Here is a 23,132-nt window from a genome sequence, read left to right as displayed (position 1 = left end):
AACTCTGGGAGCTGGTGATGGACAGGGAGGCCTGGCATGCTGCAATTCATGGGGTTGCAAAGAGTCGGACACGACTGAGCGACTGAACTGAACTGAATGGACTAGTACCGACAATGGCACCCTTCATGGCTGTTAATTTCCCACTGGCTAAAACTTAAGGGGCTTCCCAGGTGGCTCAGGGGTAAAGAATCCACTTGCCAGTGCAGGAGGTGCAGGTTCCATCCTGAGTCAGGAAGAGCCCCTGGAGAAGGAAATGGTAACCTATTCCCGGATTTTTGCCTGGAAAAATCGTATGGACAGAGGAGCCTGGCAGGCTGCAGTCCAAGGGGTCACAAAGAGTAGGACACAACTGAGCAACTGAGCACACATGCAAAAGCTCATTTACACGGCCACATCTAAAACTGCAAGAGTGTGCGGGCCCAGGAATGAGAGAAGAGGGATTTGATAAATAGCCATTAGTATCTGTTTTATTTGCTTAAACTTCTCTCCTGGAAAATCCAATTCTCTTCATAATTCCTCTTTCCTCTGAACTTTTCTATTACTTTCTGGTACCATATGCTGCTGCTGCATAGACTGTGGTAAATTGGGCAGGTTTTTTTTCACTTTTGACATATTTCCTTTCCACATCAACTAAACTTTAGGGGAGAATCTCTGCTAAGTATTTTTTAGTATCCCGACTATTAGAACAGTGCCCAACTCACTATCTTAAGACTTCAACAGTGTTGAATGATGACAATGACAACAGTGCCCTTAGGAGCTTCTAAGATAAGCAAGTCATATCCCTGTACACCGAATGGCCCAGACTGCTATGCACAGGAAGTCCTGGCCCACTCTTTTGTTTTTTCTTTCCTTTTCTCTATAGAATCTGTCTGCCAATGCAGGAGACTTAAGAGACACAGATGTGATCCCTGTGTGGGGAAGATCCCCTGGAGGAGGGCTTGACAACACACACCAGTATTCTTGCCTGGCGAATCCCTTGGACAGGGGAGCCTGGTGGGCTATAGTCCATAAGGTTACAAAGAGTCAGACACAACTGAAGTGACTTAGCATGCACACACAGTCAATTTTCAGACCCTGGTTTTCATGGCCTCCAGCATATTTGCTTCTCCTTACTCTACTTCTAACTTACTGTCTCCAATCTGCTATTCAGCGTGTTTTAAATCTTAGCAGTGGGAAACTTTCTACAAATAAAATTATCCATGAAACCACACAAAGGGAAAAATAATAGCTTAATGGTTCAGGTTGTGACAGGAGGGGCACTGGCTCACTTAGCAGCTGCCTGGTTCCAAGGAGATGCTCAGTAAACATAAGCTCCCCCTTCTTCTCCTCTCTTTGTCTTAACATGACTATTTGCTCACTGAAAAGCACTCCAATGGACAAACTTCACTGAGATTTCTTATTAATGGCACAAAAACTATTAATTTTCTCAGCAATTCACCTTTACCGCATCCCAACCCCATCCCCCCAAAAAAAGTGAAGACGACGAATAGGAAAAGAATTTTGAAAGCTCTGTGAATAATAAAACTCATAGTTGTCATAGACATAGCAGACTTTTCAATAACATCCCTGTTTTCCCCATGGAAATTCTCCATCCACAAGTAGCTCACAAAGCCTCTTCTGTATTAAATGCCACATGAAAACAAAGGCACAAAACTTTCTCAAAGTATCATCTTAGAGAAATATGACTAGTCCTAAATGCTCATTCAAACAGCCTTCAATGTAACTGCAAATATCTCACTCTAAAAGGAATTTAAAATAGTTGAGTCATATATTTTTAAGCAAAAATGATACTATTTTATATGTTAAAAAAAAAAAGTACAGTGTATGTGTGTTAGTCGCTCAGTCGTGTCTGACTCTTTGCAACCCTATGGACTGTAGACCACCAAGCTTCTCAGTTCATGGGATTCTCCAGGCAAGAATACTGGAATGGGTTGCCATGCCCTCCTCCAGGGTCTCTTCCCAACCCAGGGATCAAACTCATGTCTCCTGTGTCTCCTGCATTACAAGTGAATTCTTTACTGATGAGCCAACTGGGGAAGCCCACTAAGGTCTATAGGTTTACTGATAAGTTTCATGTGTCAAAATTGATATGACTATATACATTAATGTTTATAGTATATGTAATTCTGAGTTTACTTCTGTTCCCCTGGGCCATCATTTTGCTGTCATCTTTGATTAAAATGCCTTGAATTAAATGTTAACTGAATATAGTTTAAAACAAAGTTTCTTTAAGCCACACTGACCTCTAGAGATATAAAGGGATTTCAAAGATGCTCAAGTGAAACCAAAATCCACCTTCACAAGATCAGTGTGAATATAATAAAAGGATTTATTTTGGGACATAAGGATGGACTATCCTCTGAGCTCTGTGCTACACTCCATTGACTAAGCATACTGCATTGCCTGTTATTAAATTTTACTGCAAAGAGGAAAAGAAAGAGACAAAGAGAAAGACTAGAGCTAAAAGGAACTTGAAAATAATTGAAATTGTTCAAATGTATGTAACGGAAAAGGCAGTGAACTGTGTATCCTGAGCTCTGGTTCTGTTTCATTTTCATAATACCTATGTGACCTTGGGCAAACCACTTTTCTTCTGAGGCTTCATTTTCCCGCCAGTTAAATGAGGGTTTGAGCCAAATTCTGTGATACTCTGTGCTAAATGCAAGCTAAGAAATGCTACCAGTTTATTTTCTCATCTTTAAAAAATTACCGATCCACCTTAAAAAAAAACACTTTCTATTAATGACTCAATAATTAGATTATCAGGGTAGTATATTACTGGTGAAGATTAGTTTCCAAGGACTGCTGTAACAAAGTACCACAAACTGGGCGGCTTAAAAAACAACAGACATTTTTTTTCTCTCACAGTTCTAGAGGCTAAAAAGTCCAAAATCAGGGTCTCAGCTGGGCTCTGAAACTCTGCTCAGCTCCCTCTGAAACTCTGAGTAGAATCCTCTCTTCCGTCTTCCTAACTTCTGGTTGTGGCCACCACTGTTGGCATTCCTTGGCTTGTAGCTGCCTCGCTGTTATCTCTTCCCCTCTGGTCATAAGGCATTATCTCTTCATCTCTCTTCACATCATCTTACCTTATCTCAATAAGATGCCAGTTGTACTGGATTAAGGGTTAATCCACACTAATCTGGTACGACCTCATTTAATTTAACTAATTACACCTATAATGATTCTAGTTCCAAATAAGATCATGTTCTTATTTGGTATTGAGGTCAGTCCTTCAACATATCTTTTGAGGCACATAATTCTTTAACAGTAGTGATAGGGAAAATATATAGTCAGAGAAATGACAGCTTTAAAAAAGAAGCAATGTCACTTGCAATTCGAGTCACTTAAAGGACAGGATATGTGTAATGAATTGCTTCCTCCCGAATGATGGTACCTTTACAGAAAAATCCCATGGCAAGAAAATATGTATTCAGTGGAGAAACGACACAACCTAAGTCTAGCAGAATGGCTCAGACAAGATCCTGACACGGTATCAGTGAATGTAAGAGTAACACAAGGTGGCTATGCTTCTGTGTAACAGCTCAAACTATAACCAAGGCATCTGAAGAGTTGTCCTGCAAAGGTTAATACCATGAAGAACCACTGAAATCAAACCTTGCAATTCTGAGTCAAGAACATTTTTAAGAAAAGTCTGTACTTTCCTCTTAAATTTTGATAAACGAACAGGAAATATAGAAGATAATCCTAGGAAACCTTGTCATGCCAGATAGCAAGCTCATTATCAAATACTAACTGAGGTCATGTCAACAGAACTCAAGAGCCAACATGAAGGAATTTGCCCTGGCCAAAAATGGAAATTGGTGCATCAGTAAGAAAATAGTACAATGGGTTAAAACACATCAAATTCATTTAAATCCTATAAGTCCCAATAATTCTTAAGGGAAAAAAACCTTTATTGGTCCCCTTGGTCAATGATAGAAAGCCAACTCATTATTTTTAAAACTTGTAAATAAAGAGAAAGAATCAAATATTGAGTCTGCCTTTATTACTCACTGTTTTAACCAGAGTACACAAGAGGGTATTTCTCTTTAGAGAAGTATTCTAGCCAGTAAATGAAAAGAAATGATATAATATCACCACTATGTAACTCCTGATGAACTAAAGAATACTGAGAAGTACAATAAGGACACTGCTTAGAAGTATTTCTAAATATCAATAAATTGTATATATTCAACATGCCCCACTACCAAAAGTAAGAAAACACCACAATATTAAGAATGTGAACAGGATGTAAACACTTCAATGCAGCTAAGTGATTGAACATGTTATTTATCTCAGCAGATTGTTCTGAATGAGTTAAAAAAAAAACAAGAACAACCTGTGAGCCACATACTAGCTACACAATATAATTGTGAAAACTGGTTCCTTATACCCAAATGAAAATAAAAATTCACCAGTACTAGCAATTTAAGACAGAGAAGGCAATGGCACCCCACTCCAGTACTCTTGCCTGGAAAATCCCATGGACGGAAGAGCCTGGTAGGCTGCAGTCCATGGTCGGACACGACTAGAGTCAGAGACGACTGAGCGACTTCACTTTCACTTTTCACTTTCATGCATTGGAGAAGGAAATGGCAGCCCACTCCAGTGTTCTTGCCTGGAGAATCCCAGGGACGGCGGAGCGGGGTGGGCTGCCGTCTATGGGGTTGCACAGAGTCAGACATGACTGAAGCGACTTAGCAGCAGCAGCAATTTAAGAAGGGATTCACACACACATACACACACAATTTTTTCACTCACAGTTCTGGAGGCTAAAACTCCACTAAAGAAAATACTGCAAAAGTAGCCTCAAAATGGGTAGGATGAAGAGGGAAATTAAACAACAGGAAACTATACAAATTACACAAACCTCTGGGAGACATTAAGCAGAGGAAAAAAGGGAATTTGAAGGATATAGTCAGAGCCAAGGATATACCAGAACCCAGCGGGTACAATCATCAAACCAGCAAGAAATATTGATGAGGAACAGACAGCCACCACTCCATGCATTCCCCTGAAGTGAAGCCTGTCAAAGCCAGTCTCCTACCTGTTCTCACACAGATGCCAGTCAGGATCCCCACTCCAGGATGACTCATGCCCCAGCAGAGAAGCCTGCTGTAGCTGCATGGTCGTCAGTCACTGGTGGAACAAGAAATCTAAGTTTAAGAATATTATTTACAGAGACAAAGGTAGCCAATAAAGAACTAAGCAGTATAACTGAGGGAGAAGAGAGAAGTGGTAACAGAGAAGAAAAGAGAATATACTAAGCAGAGGGACAAGTGGAAAACAAGAGCGAAGATGGTTCATATTTAGGAACTGCAAGGTGTTCAGCAATGTTAGGGTTTATAGTGTAAAGAAGAGATTGATGAGCGATGATGAGTCTAGAGAAGAAAGTAGAGGCCAGAGCATTACCTCATACTAAGGAAAGTTTCAGCTTTATTCTGAAAGTTCCAGCTTTCCTGTTGGCTGTGGTAAACAACAACAACAACAACAAAAAAACAACCCTGCCTACCAATGTAGGAGATATGAGACACAGGTTCGACCCTGGGTTGGGAAGATCCCCTGAAGGAGGAAATGGCAACCTACTCGAGTACTCGAGTATTCTTGCCTGGAGATTTCCATGGTCAGAGGACCCTGGCAGGCTACAGTCCATAGGATCACAAAGAGTCATACATGATTTAGGGACTAAACAACAAGTGAAAGCTCTAAGCACTTTTAAACACAACATAACATGGTTCAATTTGCATTTCAGAAGCATGATTCTGGCTTCTGTAGATTTCTGGGGAACAAACCTGGAGAGAGGGAAACCACTAGGCAGCTGCTGAAATCATTCAGGAACTAAAGATAATCAATTGCTAAACTGAGACAGTGGCAGTGGGCCTGGAGGAATATTTTTCAACTTCAGAATGCATCCAAGTCACCAGGAGGGCTTGCTAAAACAGTGGGTCCCTTGGGGCCTCGGAGTTTCTCACTCGGTGTGTATGAGGTCTGTCTCAAGAATTTGCATTTTTAATTAGTTACCAGGTGATGCCGATGCTGCTGGTCCAGGGACCACACTGAAAACAGTATTTGAGAGTAAGCAGGAATCCCAGACCAGACACCAACGCTGTGTGTATATGGATGCTTCCCCACATCAACAAGCAACTCTCAGGTGCCAGCAGAGTGTCTGAGAATTCAACTCAGTTCTGACACTCTCTACCCAGAGATAGAATCAGATTGCACAGGTAAAGGGCTCAGTCCCACAAGACTGCTGTCCCCTTCAGATGCCAGTCACAAGTCTATGCTGATACCTATACTTCTGACTGACAGGCTATCAATCAGAGGTTCCCATAACTTCAGGTTCAATTAACTTGCTAGAATAACTCACAGAACTCAGGAAATGTTTGCTTACTAGATTACCTATTTCGTCTTAAAAGGATAGTAAAGAGCAGGAATCAATAGCCAGATGAAGAGATCAATAGGGCAAGGTCTCAAGCAAAGGAGCATCTGTCCTCGTGGAGCCTGGGACCGGGCAGAGTGGCATGCAGAGGCATCCTGGTCCCCTGATGTGGAAGCTCTCCTAAAAAGGGACCAAGACACTTTCCTCTGCAGTTTTTATGGCAGTTTCATTACATAGTCATGATTGACTAAATCCTTGGCCAATGGTGATTGATTCAACCTCCAGCCCCTCTTTCTTGCCTGTAAAGTAAGGGTAGGGCTGAAAATCACAACCCTCTCATTTCTGCTGGTTCTTGCAGCAACCAACCTCACTCCTTAAGTGCTTCTAAAAGTCATGGCATTCACATAACAAAAGACATCTTGTCACTGTTAACACTTAGGAAATCCCAGGGTTTGGGGAGCTGTGAGCCAGAAACTGTGAACAAAGACCAAACATATATGAGAAATAAACTTTGGTCATCTAAAATGACCAAACAAATATTTCTTACAAATCACAGCATTACAGAGAGCATGTAAGAAGTAGAATCAACAATACTTGGTGACTGACTGGATGAAGACATTGAAGAGAGTAGTCAGGATTTTTCCCAACTTTCTAACTTGGGTAAATGGGAGATTGTGGTGTCAGTCATCAAGGCAAGAGGAATACTAATGAAGAATATATATTTGGTGAGATCATGGGGTTATAAATACAAAGAGATCCATTTGAACACATAACAAACTTCACGTTCACACTGGACACCCCAATGAATTTTAGGACAGGTAATTTATATACAAAAGGACATGAAAAGGAAGATATGAGTTAGAAATACAGATGTAAGAAGCATCAGCATATAAATGATAATTAAAGCCATGAGGATGAATATGATTTGCCATGGTCAATAAATACTGTGAGAAAAGAAGAGGATAAAATCTTGAGGAACCTAAAATTTAAGAAAAAGAGAACTGGCACTACTAAGCCAACTGAGACAAAGAGGTAGAAGATCTGCCATGGCTACATTGTTTGTGATATCAAAAGACTAAAATAATCAAATGCTCATCAATATGGGGTTGGTTAAATAAATCATGGCCCTCTCTACAGTAGAATTCTTTGCATCTATAAAAAACGGAATGAGTAAGTGCTTTTGCTAACAATAGAAAATATGTCTTAAATACACATATGTTTTGGTTTTGTGAAAAAAGCAAATTGTAGAATAGTGCATGTAATGTTGCTATCATTTAGCTGAAATGGGGGGAAATGCATGCACATGATTATATAGTTGCTGGCATATTCACAGAGTACCTCTGGAAAGATGTGCAAGAAATTTGTAACCTAGAGGAAATGTAGTGGGGAACCTAGTAAGTAGGAGATTGAAGATCCAGGGCAGAATTTCAACCCAAAGGCCCAAATACCCTATAAGCTACCAACTATTGGCCAATTGTAAAGATGGAAGCATCAGAACCTGAGGTTATTAAATATTTAAACTATTAATACAAAAATAATTCTTATTTAGATCTCATGATCATCTAACAACATTCTGAAACTTTTCCCACAGAAAGAGAATTCATTCTATATATTGCTGAAATTGACTTGACAATCATATATTTTTATACAAGTTAATCATTGGCATTCTACTATGGCTTTCCACACCTGTCTCTTGTGCGTTTTGTGAACTTGAGGCAATACCCATGGGTTCAGTCAGTTGATGACAGAGAGATTCTGAGTCTACAGAGCTAAGAACTAAATCCTAGACTCGGTTAAATTAACCAAGGTGTATTCTACCTTATTAAGTTTCTTGACAGTGATTTGTCTCTCCTGCCCACACTCCAATAGCCCTATGATGTAAAATTCAAATTTTCAGAGGAAAAAAATTTGTTTGCAATACTTCTCATCTTATCTTTATGGTATATATTCCATTGACTGATACCAAATTTACCAATCTACCCATGAATTCCATATGACTGTGGCCTTCAACCTCTTCCAGCAGCATCCATGCCCCTCCCCAATTAAAGTTCACCGGTATCATTCATCAAAATGTTTCTTCCTACCATAAACAAAAATCACATCATTTAAGTAGATTACACTTGGCAGAATCCACTACCAAACCATAAACTTCTGAGGGAAAGATGCTTTATTCCTCTTTGTATTCCTAAAAGATAATACAATACCCTGTACATCATAGACATTCAACACATTCACACTGAATTAGATTGAATTCCCTGCTAATGTATTACCTGCCCAGATAAGGTAATTACTTAACCACTTAAATCAAAGGTCCTTACAGAATTCTCTTTCAAGTGTGACCTCTAATTTGTAAGGGAGATATTTTTGCCTGGGGGCCTTTTGACACCCTTCAAATGTAATCATAGGTGAAGCTATTTAACCTATTTATGAAATCTGTTCAGATAATATACTGCTATCTAGCAAGGTCAGAAAGTGGGTTTTCTCTTCCAGTTAATAGAGAATCTCAACATACATGAAATATAGAATGATATTTTCTAAATTAAAATTTGATTTTTAAAATATGCTACTGTAAGATGATGCCAAGTAAGATGTAAATTTTCTCTGAAACTGTAAGAAGGTGTTTGCAAACACTACATAGAGAAACCAGGCATGGGGAAAGCAGACCCAGGTAGCTGAGTAAGCCAGGTTCAGCCCCTCAACCACAGCAATCCACACAAGTAGCAAAGAGCTCTACATTTTTTTGCCTAAAATGGTGGTTTCAAATATGTATTCATTTTTAAAAGGCTTTCACAAATTATTTTTTAGTTTGAAAACTCATTTGTTTAAAATAAGACAGTAATTTCATGCTTCCTCAGATCATGATTGTCAGTTTCTCCACTATATCTGCCCCAAAGTAATGGAGCAATGAAGTGACTAGCATGTTTGCTGAAAACTCATTACATACATGGAGAAGGCAATGGCACCCTTCTCCAGTACTCATGCCTGGAAAATCCCATGGATGGAGGAGCCTGGTAGGCTGCAGTCCATGGGGTCGCTAAGAGTCAGACGTGACTGAGCGACCTCACTTTCACTTTTCACGTTCATGCATTGGAGAAGGAAATGGCAACCCACTCCAGTGTTCTTGCCTGGAGAATCCCAGGGGCAGGGGAGCCTGGTGGGCTGCCGTCTATGGGGTCGCACAGAGTCCGACATGACTGAAGCGACTTAGCAGCAGCAGCATTATATACAATGTGATTTTTTTATGGTAGTTAGTAATCCCACTTTCTTTTACCTCCTTTCATAGTGGTGACTATGATGGAGAAAAAATGGAAACACTGAACAGGCTTTATTTTCTTGAGCTCCCATGTCACTGCAGATGGTGACCGTAGCCATGAAATTAAAAGATGCCTGCTGCTTGGAAGAAAGGTTATGATAAACCTAGACAGCATATTAAAAAGCAAAGTCATCACTCTGCCTACAAAGGTCCATCTAGTCAAAGCTACGGTTTTTCCAGTAGTTATGTATGGACATGAGTACTGGACCGTGAAGAAGGCTGAACACTGAAGAATTCATACTTTTGAACCATGGTATTGGAGAAGACTCTTGAGAGTCCCTTGGACTGCAAGGAGATCAAACCAGTCAATTCTAAAGGAAATCAACCCTGAATATTCATTGAAAGGACTGATGCTGAAGTTGAAGTTTCAATACTTTGGCCACCTGATGGGAAGAGCCAACTTATTGGAAAAGATCCTAATGCTGGGGAAGATTGAGGGCAAAAAGAGAAGGGGGTAATGGAGGATGAGATAGCTGGATGGCATCATTGACTCAATGGACATGAGTTTGAGTAAACTCTGGAAGATAGTGAAGGACAGAGAAGTCTGGCGTGCTGTAGTCCATGGGGTCGCAGAGAGCAGGACATGACTGAGCAACTGAACAACAGCAGCAATAGCAACAGCAGTTACTATGTATTCTGGATCATTTATGTTACTCTTCTGTCTTCTGGCATCAAAATATAAATAACATTCACAGTATTCTGTAGAACACAGAACCTGGAAAGATCCTCTCCATAGTCTAAACTTATGAAAGGGTAATCCTCCAGCAAAAAATCTCAGAGCAATTTCTAAGTATTCAAAGTCACTTCTCTTTTGCCAGAAAAATGGAAACTCCAGGTCTATAAGTATTGAATAATATACATTTTTTTATCTTACTCAAATAGATCTAACTCTAGAGAACTAACTGCAAACCTTAGTTCTTTTACAAAGAACTAACTGCAAACCTTAGTTCTTTTACAAAGATGTAAAAGGTTACCTTTTTTTTTATTGTGCCCTGCACCATGTGGGATCCTTGTTCCCTGACCAGGGATCAAACCTGGGCTCCCTGCATTGGAAGTGCAGAATCTTACCCACTGGACCACCAGGGAAGTCCAAAGTCTACATTTTATGTATGAAAAGAAATCCAATCACTTCTCACTGGAGATGAATAAAATACCAGCATACTAAAGCAGAGAATGAAAGAAGAGCCATCACTTGGGAAAAGATGACAGTGACCTGTGGAAGGAGGCAGAGGAGATTTAACAAATCAGATCAGTTCTATCTTAACTACCAAGATTCCAAAATTAATCTAGACATATATTTCTGAACTTATCCTCAGTGGGATTTCATCTCTGCTCCCCTATATTTTCACTTGATTGGGACATTATTGTCAGAACATAATAGTCTCATCTGATAAACTATGTTTTAATTATGTCATCATAGACTGTTGGAAAAGATTTGCTACTCTGCTTTAGTCACATTCAAATAACTGCCAGTAGTATTTAATACACTGTAAATATTGCAGATCATAACCTTACCAAAATAATCCTTATGCAGCCAGGGAGAGAGGACCATCACCGAACCATGCTGTGCATATATCAAATGCCTTGATAGAGTAATAATGGCCTATTAATCAGAGCACAGGTTAAATGGGCCCACCACCTGCTCTACATCAACATTAGTATTCTGATAAACTCTTTAAAGAAAGAGAAATGTCACTACCATCCCACACAAACTCAAGCTTCCAGAATGAAAGACACTAGGTCAGTTTTCATCTATTTCCATATAGTAATAACAGTCACAGATTTAAACAACTTGAATCTAAACCTAAGTACCAAAATAAATCATGGGCTCCCAGCATTAAAATACTGAGTCCTGTTTTTTAAAAACTAAATCTTTGAATGTTTACATCAGCTAGACAGTGTACAGTTTACTGACTTGTGCCTTACTGTGAACACACAGTCAACTATGACCAGTTTTAATCTTTACAATTTCTCCTGAGAGAAGATTTTTGGGTCCTTAAATGCTAATGGGAAAGACATTATACTTAACACACACAGTATTAACAACATTTAAGAACTTTCTTTATCGCTATAATAAAGAAACTAATATTTTATTGTTGTAAAAGACTAATTCATGTCTTCAGCTGTGAACATGACCACACAGCGTCCCTCCATCCATACAAATGATTCTATCTGGATATCCGTGCGGCAACTAATTCATCAAAAAGTTAAATGGGTTTAAACTTTCAAAAGAAGGATATAGATTTACTCCCTGCATACCTCCTTGATGTTTTAATTATTATTTATACTTATTGAGCAGTATATATTTAATGGGACTGAGAAATCAGAATTAGGAGCTATGATCTGAAATCTAAAGTTTCTGGATCTGCTTAAAAGTCATAGAATTCCAAATTTGGAGGAAATTCAAGTCTAACTACCTCACTTTAAAGGCACACACACACACACACACACACACACACGTGTGTGTGTGTGTGTGTGCATGCTCACTTAGTCATGTCTGAATCTTCACAACCCCATAGGCTATAGCCCTCCAGGCTCCTCTATCCTTGGCATTTCCCAAGCAAGAATACTGGAGTGGGTTGTCATTTCCTTCTCCAGGGGATCTTCCCAATCCAGGTATTGAACTCACATCTCTTGCATCTCCTGAATTGCCACCTGGGATGCCTAAATCAGGGAATTAACTGATTTTCCCAATATCCTACAGCTAGCAAGTTCAGTGAGGAACTGAACCCAGGCCTTCTAGCTTTTTCCACTAAGGGAAATAAATTCCTCAATATATGCAGATAACAAAACTATCTCCAAAATTCTTTCTAGTCTAACTTCCTAGGCTCTCTGGATAGGTTAAAATCTAGATGGTTCACCACCCTACTAAACACAATTAGGCCTTCCACTTTCTGAGTGGAACTGAGAGCAACACTCTAGCAATCTGAGTTCATGGTTGAAAACAACAAAAGACTTTAGCTGATTTAAGAAGGAAAACAATTTTTTAAGGATTTCTGGGTAGTTTCTAGAATCACCAGTAAAACATGGAGAAACAGGTTAGGAAAACAGACAGAAACAAGGGAAGTCTGATAGCAGCCAAGACCAAAACAAAAATGAAGTCTTAGACCAGACTGGTGGGGAGACCACCACAGCAATGCCAACACTCTGGACCTGTGTGTTTCTGCCCCTGCTGCCATCACCCTAGACTGGATTACCTACTGGCTTTGGTTATTTGCTTCAAGAACCCAAAAATAGTGAAAGTGAGGCCCTAGCTATGTGACTAGTTGAAGAACACACGTCTGGTCTTTTCAGTTTCTACCACGGAGTTTTGCCACAGGAATTCCCTATATATTGGAAGGGGTCAGGCTTCCCAGGTGGGGCTAGTGGTAAAGAATCTGCCTGCCCATGCAGGAGACCTAAGACATGCAGGTTCGATTCCTGGGTTGGGAAGATCCCCTGGAGGAGGGCATGGCAACCCACTCCATTATTCTTGCCTGGAGAATCCCATGTTCAGAGAAACCTGACGGGCAACAGTCCCTAGGGTCACATAGAGTCAGACACGACTGAAGCGACTTAGCACACACAGCACACACAGGGAGGGGTCAGGGAAGCTAACCAGCTAGCTAGACGACAGACTGATAGACACAAATAAACTCTTGTTTACAACAAGTGATGTATTTGAGAAACTTAGAGAAACACATCCAAGTCTACAAAAATTAAGGCACTCTAAAAGTGACTGAAAATGATCACTACACAATATTCCAACTAATCTCAAGAATTTAATAATAGTGTAGAGCCAACTTTAGCATTGCTTTCATATCCTTCTCTTTGTGACCCCATGGACTGCAGCACACTTCACTGTCTCCTGGAGTCTGCTCAAACTCATGTCCATTGAGTCAGTGATGCTATCCAACCATCTCGTCCTCTGTCATCCCCTTCTTCTCTTGTCCTCAATCTTTCCCAGCATCAGGGTCTTCCCCAAGAGTCAGCTCTTCCCATCAGGCAGACAAAGTATTGGAGCTTCAGCTTCAACATCAGTCCTTCCAATGAATATTCAGGGGTGATTTCCTATAGAATTGACTGGTTTGATCTCCTTGTAGTCCAAGGGACTCTCAAGAATCATCTCCAGCACCACTTTAGCATGGTACATATAATATATCTAGGAGGATCCACATTATAACATTATCTTTGGTAAGAAATGAGTAATTTTTACAAATTTACTCTTAACTAGAGCTTTTAAATTTTTCTGCCACTTGTATGCACTTATGTACATTATGTGTATAACAATTTCTTATCAAAATAATAATTCTAATTCTACTGGTAATTTTAAATGATTCCAGAGACTTAAACAACATATGACACTTTCTAAGAAAACACATATAGCTTTTTATGACATAAACAAACAAACAAAAAACACTTTTAAATGCTAATTTTATTTTTGCAGCTGATTTATAAACAAAGATTCACATTTTTCCACAAATAATTTCTTTAAAGAGTGGAATCTTTTAAATTACTTTTAAAGGAAGGGGACATGGTTCTGGTTAAGAGGGGATTTTGCCTGTCAAAACACCCTATATTCTTCTCTTTACTTCATACATTTCCTTTCCTGGCAAGCTTTATGGCCCTCAATTGCAGTTGTTTATAACTTTCTACTGCTCTTACTCTTGGAGGGTTAATATATAACATTTGGATTTTTTGGCACTCTTTCTTTCCCTTCCTCAAATACCCAACCCTCTACCCTTTAATTTTGGTAGTCAATTTTGTGCCCAGTCACTGTTTATAGCTGGAAACAATCCCAGATTTGGGCAGCTGGTCTGGTTTGGAGATCTATAATCTCATTTAGTTTTACTACTTATGACTCTAGGCCATAAACACTAAGGGAATGTATGTGAACTAAGATGTTTAATGAGCATGAAGTATATACGTACAAGGGGCTTTCCTGCAGCTCAGACAGTAAAGAATCTGCCCACCATGCAGAAGACCCAGGTTTGATCCCTGGGTTGGGAAGATCCCCTGGAAAAGGGAATGGCAACCCACTCCAGTATTCTTGCCTGGAGAATCCCATGGACAGAGAAGCCTGGCAGGCTACAGTCCATGGGGTTGCAAAGAGTTGGACTGAGCGACTGACACCTTTACTTTCACTTTTCATACATGGACAAACAGGGGTCCTCTACTGTAAAGTTTGTACATCATACTTCAAGGAAGAAAGGACTTATAGTACAGCTAAGGATATCTCCGGCATTTTTTTCTGCAGAGGCAAAGCTTCCATTCCAGGCAGGTAGGCTCCTAGCATCCAATGAGCAGTCCACGCTGTTTCCTACTGTTTCTTTCACTTGGATCATCCTCTTTCTAAACCTCTCCACCAGCCGAAGGCTAACACATTGTTCAACAATCAGTTCAAATTCTGCCTTTTCCCTGAGGGATATACAGATGTGTAGCTAAAAATGAAAAGGGGCAATACAAACCTTAAAGACAGAAATAAATAATAATCATAGGTACCACTGTTATCAAGTACCAGATTTACTCTTCACATCACACCAGTCTTATAAGCATGGATTAATTACAGCTGCTATGTTAACAGACACTGTGACCATTTTCTGCCCTTAGAGAATTTTTAGCCTGATGAAATCAACTTTGTGCAAAATATAATTCAACACAAGGGGCTAAGAAAGAATTTGCCTAGAGAATAAGAGTTTATTATTGACTGCGTTTATTATAGTTTATTATAGACTTAGAAGCAAGATGGTGGAGTAGAAGGACATGTGCTCATCTTCTCCTGCAAGAACTCCAAAATTACAACTCACTGCTGAACAACCATCAACAGGAGAATGTTGGATCCCACCAAAAAAAAATATATCCCACATCCAAGGGCAAAGGAGAAGCAAGATGGTAGGAGGGGAAAAATCATGTTTAGAATCAAACCCCATACCCGCCAGAGATGCTCAGAGGACACAAACAAAACCTTGTGTGCACCAGGAGACTCCACAGAGACTGAGCAAGACCTGCCTTTGAGTGTATGAACGTCTCCTATAGAGGTACAAGTCAACAGTGGCCAGCCACAGGGGCCCTGGGTGCAGCAGACCTGGGTATGGCATAAGCCCTCTTGGAGGAGGTCACCATTAACCCCACTATAGAGCCACCAGAACTTACAGGACTGGGAAAACAGACTCTTGCAGGGCACAAACAAAACCTTGTGTGCACTGACCCCACAAGAGACTGACCCAGACTTGCCCGTGAGTGTCCAGGAGTCTCCAGCGGAGTCATGGGTCAGCAGTGGCCTGGTGCAGGGTCAGGGGCACTGAGTGGGGCAGTGCATGCATGGGACCTTTTGAAGGAGGTCACCATTATCTTAATTACCTCCATCATAGTTTGGCCTCAGGTCAAACAACAGGGAGGGAACACAGCCCTGCCCATCAACAGAAAATTGGACTAAAGATTTACTGAGCATGGCCCTGCCCATCAGAACAAGACCCTTTCCCCCTCAGAAAGTCTTCTCATCAGGAAGCTCCCATAAGCCTCATAACCTTGTCCATCAGAGGGCAAATAGAATGAAAACCACAATCACAGAAAACTAGCCAAACTGATCATATGGACCACAGCCTTGTCTAACTCAAAGAAACCATGAGCCATGCCGTGTAGGGCCACGCAAGATGGACGGGTCATGGTGGAGAGTTCTGACAAAACGTGGCCCACTGGAGAAGAGAATGGCAAACCACTTCAGTATTCTTGCCTTGAGAACCCCATGAACAGTATGAAAAGGCAAAAAGATAGGACACTGAAAGATGAACTCCCTAGGTCAGTAGGTGCCCAATGTGCTACTGGAGAAGAGTGGAGAAATAACTCCAGAAAAAATGAAGAGACGGAGCCAAAGCAAAAACAACACACAGTTGTGGATGTGACTGGTGATAGAAGTAAAGTCCAATGCTGTAAAGAACAATATTGCATAGGAACCTGGAATGTTAGGTCCATGAATCAAAGTAAATTGGAAGCAGTCAAACAGGAGATGGCAAGAGTGAACATCGACATTTTAGGAATCAGTGAACTAAAATGGACTGGAATGAGTGAATTTAACTCAGATGACCATTATATCTACTACTGTGGGCAAGAATCCCTTAGAAGAAAGGGAGTAGCCCTCAGAGTTAACAAAAGAGTCCAAAATGCAGGAGTTGGATGCAATCTCAAAAACGACAGAATGATCTCTGTTAGTTTCCAAGGCAAACCATTCAATATCACAGTAATCCAAGGTGATGCCCCAACCAGTAATGCTGAAGAAGTTGAAGTTGAATGGTTCTATGATGACCTACAAGGCCTTCTAGAACTAACACCAAAAAAAGATGTCCTATTCATTATAGGGGACTGGAATGCAAAAGTAGGAAGTCAAGAGATACCTGAAGTAAAAGGCAAACTTAGCCATTGAAGCAGGGCAAACTTAGCCTTTGAAGCAGGGCAAAGGCTAATAGAGTTTTGCAAAGAGAATGCACTGGTCATAGCAAACATCCTCTTCCAACAACACAAGAGAAGACTCTACACATGGACATCACCAGATGGTCAATACTAAAATCAGATTGATTATATTCTTTGCAGCCAAAGATGGAGAAGCTCTATACAGTCAGCAAAAAGACGAGGAGCTGACTGTGGCTCAGATCATAAACTCCTTATTGCCAAATTCAGACTTAAATTGAAGAAAGTAGGGAAAACCACTAGACCATTCAGGTATGACCTAAATCAAATCCCTTATGACTATACAGTGGAAGTGACAAATAGATTCAAGGGATTAGATCTGATTGACAAAGTGCCTGAAGAACTATGGATGGAGGTTCGTAACATTGTACAGGAGGCAATGATCAAGATCATCCCCAAGAAAAAGAAATGCAAAAAGGCCAAATGGTTTTCTGAGGAGTCCTTACAAATAGCTGTGAAAAGAAGAGAAGCAAAAGGCAAAGGAGAAAAGGAAAGATATACCCATTTGAACGCAGAGTTCCAAACAATAGCAAGGAGAGATAAGAAAGCCTTCCTCAGTGATCAATGCAAGGAAATAGAAGAAAACAACAGAATGGGAAAGACTAGAGATCTCTTCAAGAAAATTAGAGATACCAAGGGAACATTTCATGCAAAGACGGGCTCAATAAAGGACAGAAATGGTATAGACCTAAAAGAAGCAGAAGATATTAAGAAGAGGTGGCAAGAATACACAGGAGAACTGTACAAAAAAGATCTTCATGACCAAGATAATCATGATGGTGTGATCACTCACCTAGGGCCAGACATCCTGGAATGTGAAGTCAAGTGGGCCTTAGAAAGCAACACTACGAACAAAGCTAGTGGAGGTGATAGAATTCCAGTTGAGCTATTTCAAATCCTGAAAGATGGTGCTGTGAAAATGCTGCACTCAATATGCCAGCAAATTTGGAAAACTCAGCAGTTGCCACAGGACTGGAAAAGGTCAGTTTTCATTCCAATCCCAAAGAAAGGCAATAGCAAAGAATCCTCCAACTACCGCACAACTGCACTCATTTCACACACTAGCAAAGTAGCTCAAAATTATCCAAGCCAGGCTTCAACAGTATGTGAACCGAGAACTTCCAGATGTTCAAGGTGGATTTACAAAAGACAGAGGAGCCAGAGATCAAATTGCCAACATCCGTTGGATCATCGAAAAGGCAAGAAAGTTCCAGAAAAATATCTATTTCTGCTTTATTGACCATGCCAAAGTCTTTAACTGTGTGGATCACCACAAACTGTGGAAAATTCTTCAAGAGATGGGAATACCAGACCACCTTACCTGCCTCCTGAGAAATCTGTATGCAGGTCAAGAACCAACAACTACAACTGGACATGGAACAAATCAGGTTGGAACAAAGACTGGTTCCAAAATCGAGAAAGCAGTATGTCAAGGCTGTATATTGTCACCCTGCTAATTTAACTTTTATGCAGAGTACATCACGAGAAATGCCAGGCTGGGTGAAGCACAAGTTGGAATCAAGATTTCCGGGAGAAATATCAATAACCTCAGATAAGCAGATGACACCACCCTTATGGCAGAAAGTGAAGAAGAACTAAAGAACCTCTTGATAAAAGTGAAAGAAGAGAGTGACAAAGTTGGTTTAAAGCTCAACATTCAGAAAACTAAGATCATGGCATCTGGTCCCATCACTTCATGGAAAATAGATGAGGAAACAATGAAAACAGTGAAAGACTTTATTTTCTTGGACTCCAAAATCACTGCAGATGGTGACTGCAGCCATGAAATTAAAAAACCCTTGCTCCTTGGAAGACAAGCTATGACCAACCTAGACAGCATATTAAAAAGCAGAGACATTACTTTGCCAATAAAGGTCTGTCTAGTCAAAGCTATGGTTTTTCCAGTAGTCATGTATGGATGTGCGAGCTGGACTATAAAGAAAGCTGAGTGCTGAAAAATTGATGCTTTTGAATTGTGGTATTGGAGAAGACTTTTGAGAGTCCCTTGAACTGCAAGGAGATCCAACGAGTCCATCCTAAAGGAAATCAGTCCTGAATATTCATTGGAATGACTGATGCTGAAGCTGAAGCTCCAATACTTTGGCCACCTGTTGGGAAGAACTGACTCATTGGAAAAGACCCTGATGCTGGGAAAGACTGATGGTAGGAGGAGAAGGGGATGACAGAGGATGAGATGGTTGTATGGCATCACTGACTCGATGGACATGATTTTGAGTAACCTCCGGGAGTTGCTGATGGACTGGGAAGCCTTGTGTGCTACAGTCCATGGGGTCACAAAGAGTCGGAAACAACTGAGTGACTGAACTAACGGATAAACTGGATTGGGGGGAAAACTCCTGCAAGGAAGCCCATTTTACAAATAAGAAAACTGAGGTCCTCAGAGGTCAAATATCACAACCACAAATTAATAATTGGTGGAGCCAGAAATCAGACACAACAGGTCTCTCTGCACCCAACATTTCCCCTCTTTCCATGGTTGGAAGTTAACATATATTCATTGTACAGTTCCAACACGAAGTGTGTTAGTTACCTAGGGTTGCTATAACAAATTACCACAAACTGGTGGCCTTATAACCTGGAAATTTATTCTCTCATGGTTCTGAAAACCAGGTATCTAAAATCAAGATGTCAGAAGGATTGATTCCTTAGAGGAAGAATTTATTTCATGCTTCTCTCCTAGGTAGTGGGAGCTACAGGCAATTCTTGGTGCTCCTTGACTTGTAGGGGCATCATTCCTATATCTGCTTCCATCTTCACATGGCCTTCATGTTTCTCCTTTGTGTCTGTGTATCTTAAATCTCCCCCTTCCCTTCTCTTATAAGAAAACTAGTCATTGATTTAGGACCCACTCTATCTATCCAAGGCTTCCCTGATAACTCAGTTAGCAAAGAACCCGCCTGCTATGCAGGGGACCCCAGTTCAATTCCTGGGTCGGGAAGATCAGCTGGAGAAGGGAAAGGCTACCCACTCCAGTATTCTTGGGCTTCCCTTGTGGCTCAATTGGTAAAGAATCCGCCTGCAATGCAGGAGACGTGGGTTCGATCCCTGGGTTGGGAAGATCCCCTGGAGAAGGGAAAGGATACCCATTCCAGTATTTTGGCCTAGAGAATTCCATGGACTATATATAGTCCATGGGGTCACAAAGAGTGGGACACAACTCATCGACTTTCACTTCACTTCTATCAATCCAGGATTATCTCATCTCAAGAACCTTAACTTGGACTTCCCTGGTGGTCCAGTGGTTAAGAATCTGCCTACCAATGCAGAGGACACGGGTTCAACTGGCCTGAGAGGATTCCACATGCCACAGAGTAACTAAACCCGTTTGCCACAACTACTAAGCCTGTGCTGTAAAGCCTGTGAGCTGCAAGGACTAGAGCCTGTGCTGTGCAACAAGAGAAGCCACCATGGTAAGAAGACCACACAACACAAATAGAGAGTAGCCCCACCTCACCACAACTAGAGAAAATCCATGCGCAGCACATAAGACCCCATGCAGCCAAAAATAAACAAATAAATTTTAAAAGAACGTTTTAAATAAGATCCTTAATTATATCAGAAGAGATCCTATTTGAAATAAGGTTACATTGACAGGTAGGGTTTCCCTGGTGGCTCAGAGGTTAAAGCCTCTGCCTCCAATGTGGGAGACCTGGGTTCAATCCCTGGGTCAGGAAGATTCCCTGGAGAAGGAAATGGCAACCCACTCCAGTATTCTTGCCTGGAGAATCCCATGGACAGAGGAGCCTGGTGGGCTACAGTCCACGGGGTCACAAAGAGTCAGACATGACTGAGCGACTTCACTTTCACTTTTCACTTTGACAGGTATCTGAGGTTACAACTTGGACTTATCCTTTGTGGGGACATTATTCAGCTCATTATACAAAGCACATTGTTTACAAGCCTGTTCTAGCTTTTGTTTGTCGGCTGGAGATCTCAAGTTATTCCAGGGGTTTGTGAAGAATTTTTGAGCATATGCACAGCCTTTGGCACGCAGGCCATCTTCCAGACTACCAGGCATAAGTAGAAGTTTACCAAGACCCATTGTGACTGTCTCATTCCCTTTATCTCCCTGGTAAATTTCTCACCAGCCTGTTGGTTTCTTGTTTATTCCAGCTAGGAGTACGACATCAGGCTAGCTGCATTGTTGGCCTTTCCTGTTTGTTTGCCATTTCTAACAATAATTGAGGGCATGCGGTTTCCCACTCTCCTCTCCAAATCAATCTGGCCTCCTGTAGTAGCTAAGCTTCTCTTTTTCTTGGCTTGTTCACCCTGGCCAAACTATCACATGATAGAACTGAAGGAGATAGAATGGAAGTGCATGCACATGCCTACTAAGTCACTTCAGTTCCCTGTGTTACAAGTCAGCCAGGCTCCTCTGTCCATGGGAGTCTCCAGGTAAGAATACTAGAATGGGTTGGCATGCTCTCCTCCAAGGGATCTTCCTGATGTAGGGCAGTTTCCTGGATTGGCAGGTGGGTTCTTTACCATTAGCATCACCTGGGAGGCCCAGAATGCAAGTTCAGTTCAGTTTAGTTCAGGTCAGTAGCTCAGTCGTGTCCGACTCTTTGTAATCCCATGAACTGCAGCACGCCAGGCTTCCCTGTCCATCACCAACTCCTGGAGTTCACTCAAACTCACATCCACCGAGTCGGTGATGCCATCCAGCCATCTGACCCTCCATCGTCCCCTTCTCCTCCTGCCCCCAATCCCTCCCAGCATCAGAATCTTTTCCAATGAGTCAACTCTTCGCATGAGGTGGCCAAAGTACTGGAGTTTCAGCTTTAGCATCATTCCTTCCAAAGAATACCCAGGACTGATCTCCTTTAGAATGGACTGGTTGGATCTCCTTGCAGTCCAAGGGACTCTCAAGAGTCTTCTCCAACACTCACAGTTCAAAAGCATCAATTCTTCAGTGCTCAGCTTTCTTCACAGTCCAACTCTCACATCCATACATGACTACTGGAAAAACCATAGCCTTGACTAGAATGGAAGTAGCCCAGGTTAATACAGCATGGACTCATTGCTTGTACCTGAGGTTCATAGTTCTCGTAAAATAAACACTTTTCAATTTCTTGTATGCCCTAAGTCAATTTCCAGACCTCTGAAATGGTTGTTTTGGGTACTGTTATCCAGTTTATCATTGCTTTCTTGGAAGAAGATTTGCTATGCTCCTCACTGTCATTCAAATCTCTCTCTTTCTTCACTCCAATCTCTTGCTATTAACTACAAAAAAAGAACCATTGCCACATTGCTACTGTACCCTCAGTAGTAAAAGGAGAGAAGCAGAGAAGTCTTCAGAAATACACTTTCTGCAGGGTAGGGATGGGCTTGAATGGAGTGGAAATTGACAACGATTTAGTTTCTTTTACCCTGCAAGCATATTTATTGTTTACATTTCTCAATATCTCAATAGTAAAAGAAAGGGTATTATTGCCTAAGCTTACATTTTACAGAATATAAATATGAAAGGAAGAGTTCAAGATCTAGATAAAATAATCCATCCATCAAGATGCAAATTGCTACAGCAATTACAGATTACTCTGTATACACACTCAAAATATTCTCATCTATTATCATTGTCCAGGGAACATATCAAGTCATTTTAAGTATTTATGAAGGTTTTTTTACTTTATAAATCTATAAACCTATTATTATGAAGTTTCCATAGCTCTTCTTTCTCTGACTAGGAAGCCAAATCATTGAAAACCACTCCTTTTTATAATACAGTTCAGTTAAACGGTGGTATCTGTAATCATTCATTATTGACTTTGGAGCTATCAAGATACAAAGTAATTCTATTGTTCCAAAGTAACTATCTATTCTATTCTTTCACCTGTGCATGCCCATAAACACAACTGCAAGATAGAGTTTATTTCAGAGGCTACAAACTGGTAATTTCTGGCTGAGGTTTTATTTAGCTCTTATTATATGTTTTTAAATATTGAGCTGATCATTTAAAACATCATATTTAACATA

General features: G+C 40.7%; 1 non-coding gene across 1 annotated transcript; it reads right to left on the bottom strand.

Moving 5' to 3' along the window:
* Positions 1-10,705: 10,705 nt before the first annotated feature.
* On the bottom strand, positions 10,706-10,778 carry TRNAG-UCC. The gene has a single exon. It is a non-coding gene; the product is annotated as a tRNA-Gly (tRNA).
* Positions 10,779-23,132: the final 12,354 nt, after the last annotated feature.

Source organism: Bubalus bubalis, chromosome 1 (assembly GCF_019923935.1).
Source record: "Bubalus bubalis isolate 160015118507 breed Murrah chromosome 1, NDDB_SH_1, whole genome shotgun sequence".
Classification (NCBI taxonomy): domain Eukaryota; kingdom Metazoa; phylum Chordata; class Mammalia; order Artiodactyla; family Bovidae; genus Bubalus; species Bubalus bubalis.
Note: the sequence above shows the minus strand (reverse complement) of the source record. Positions and strands in the feature narration are given on the sequence as shown.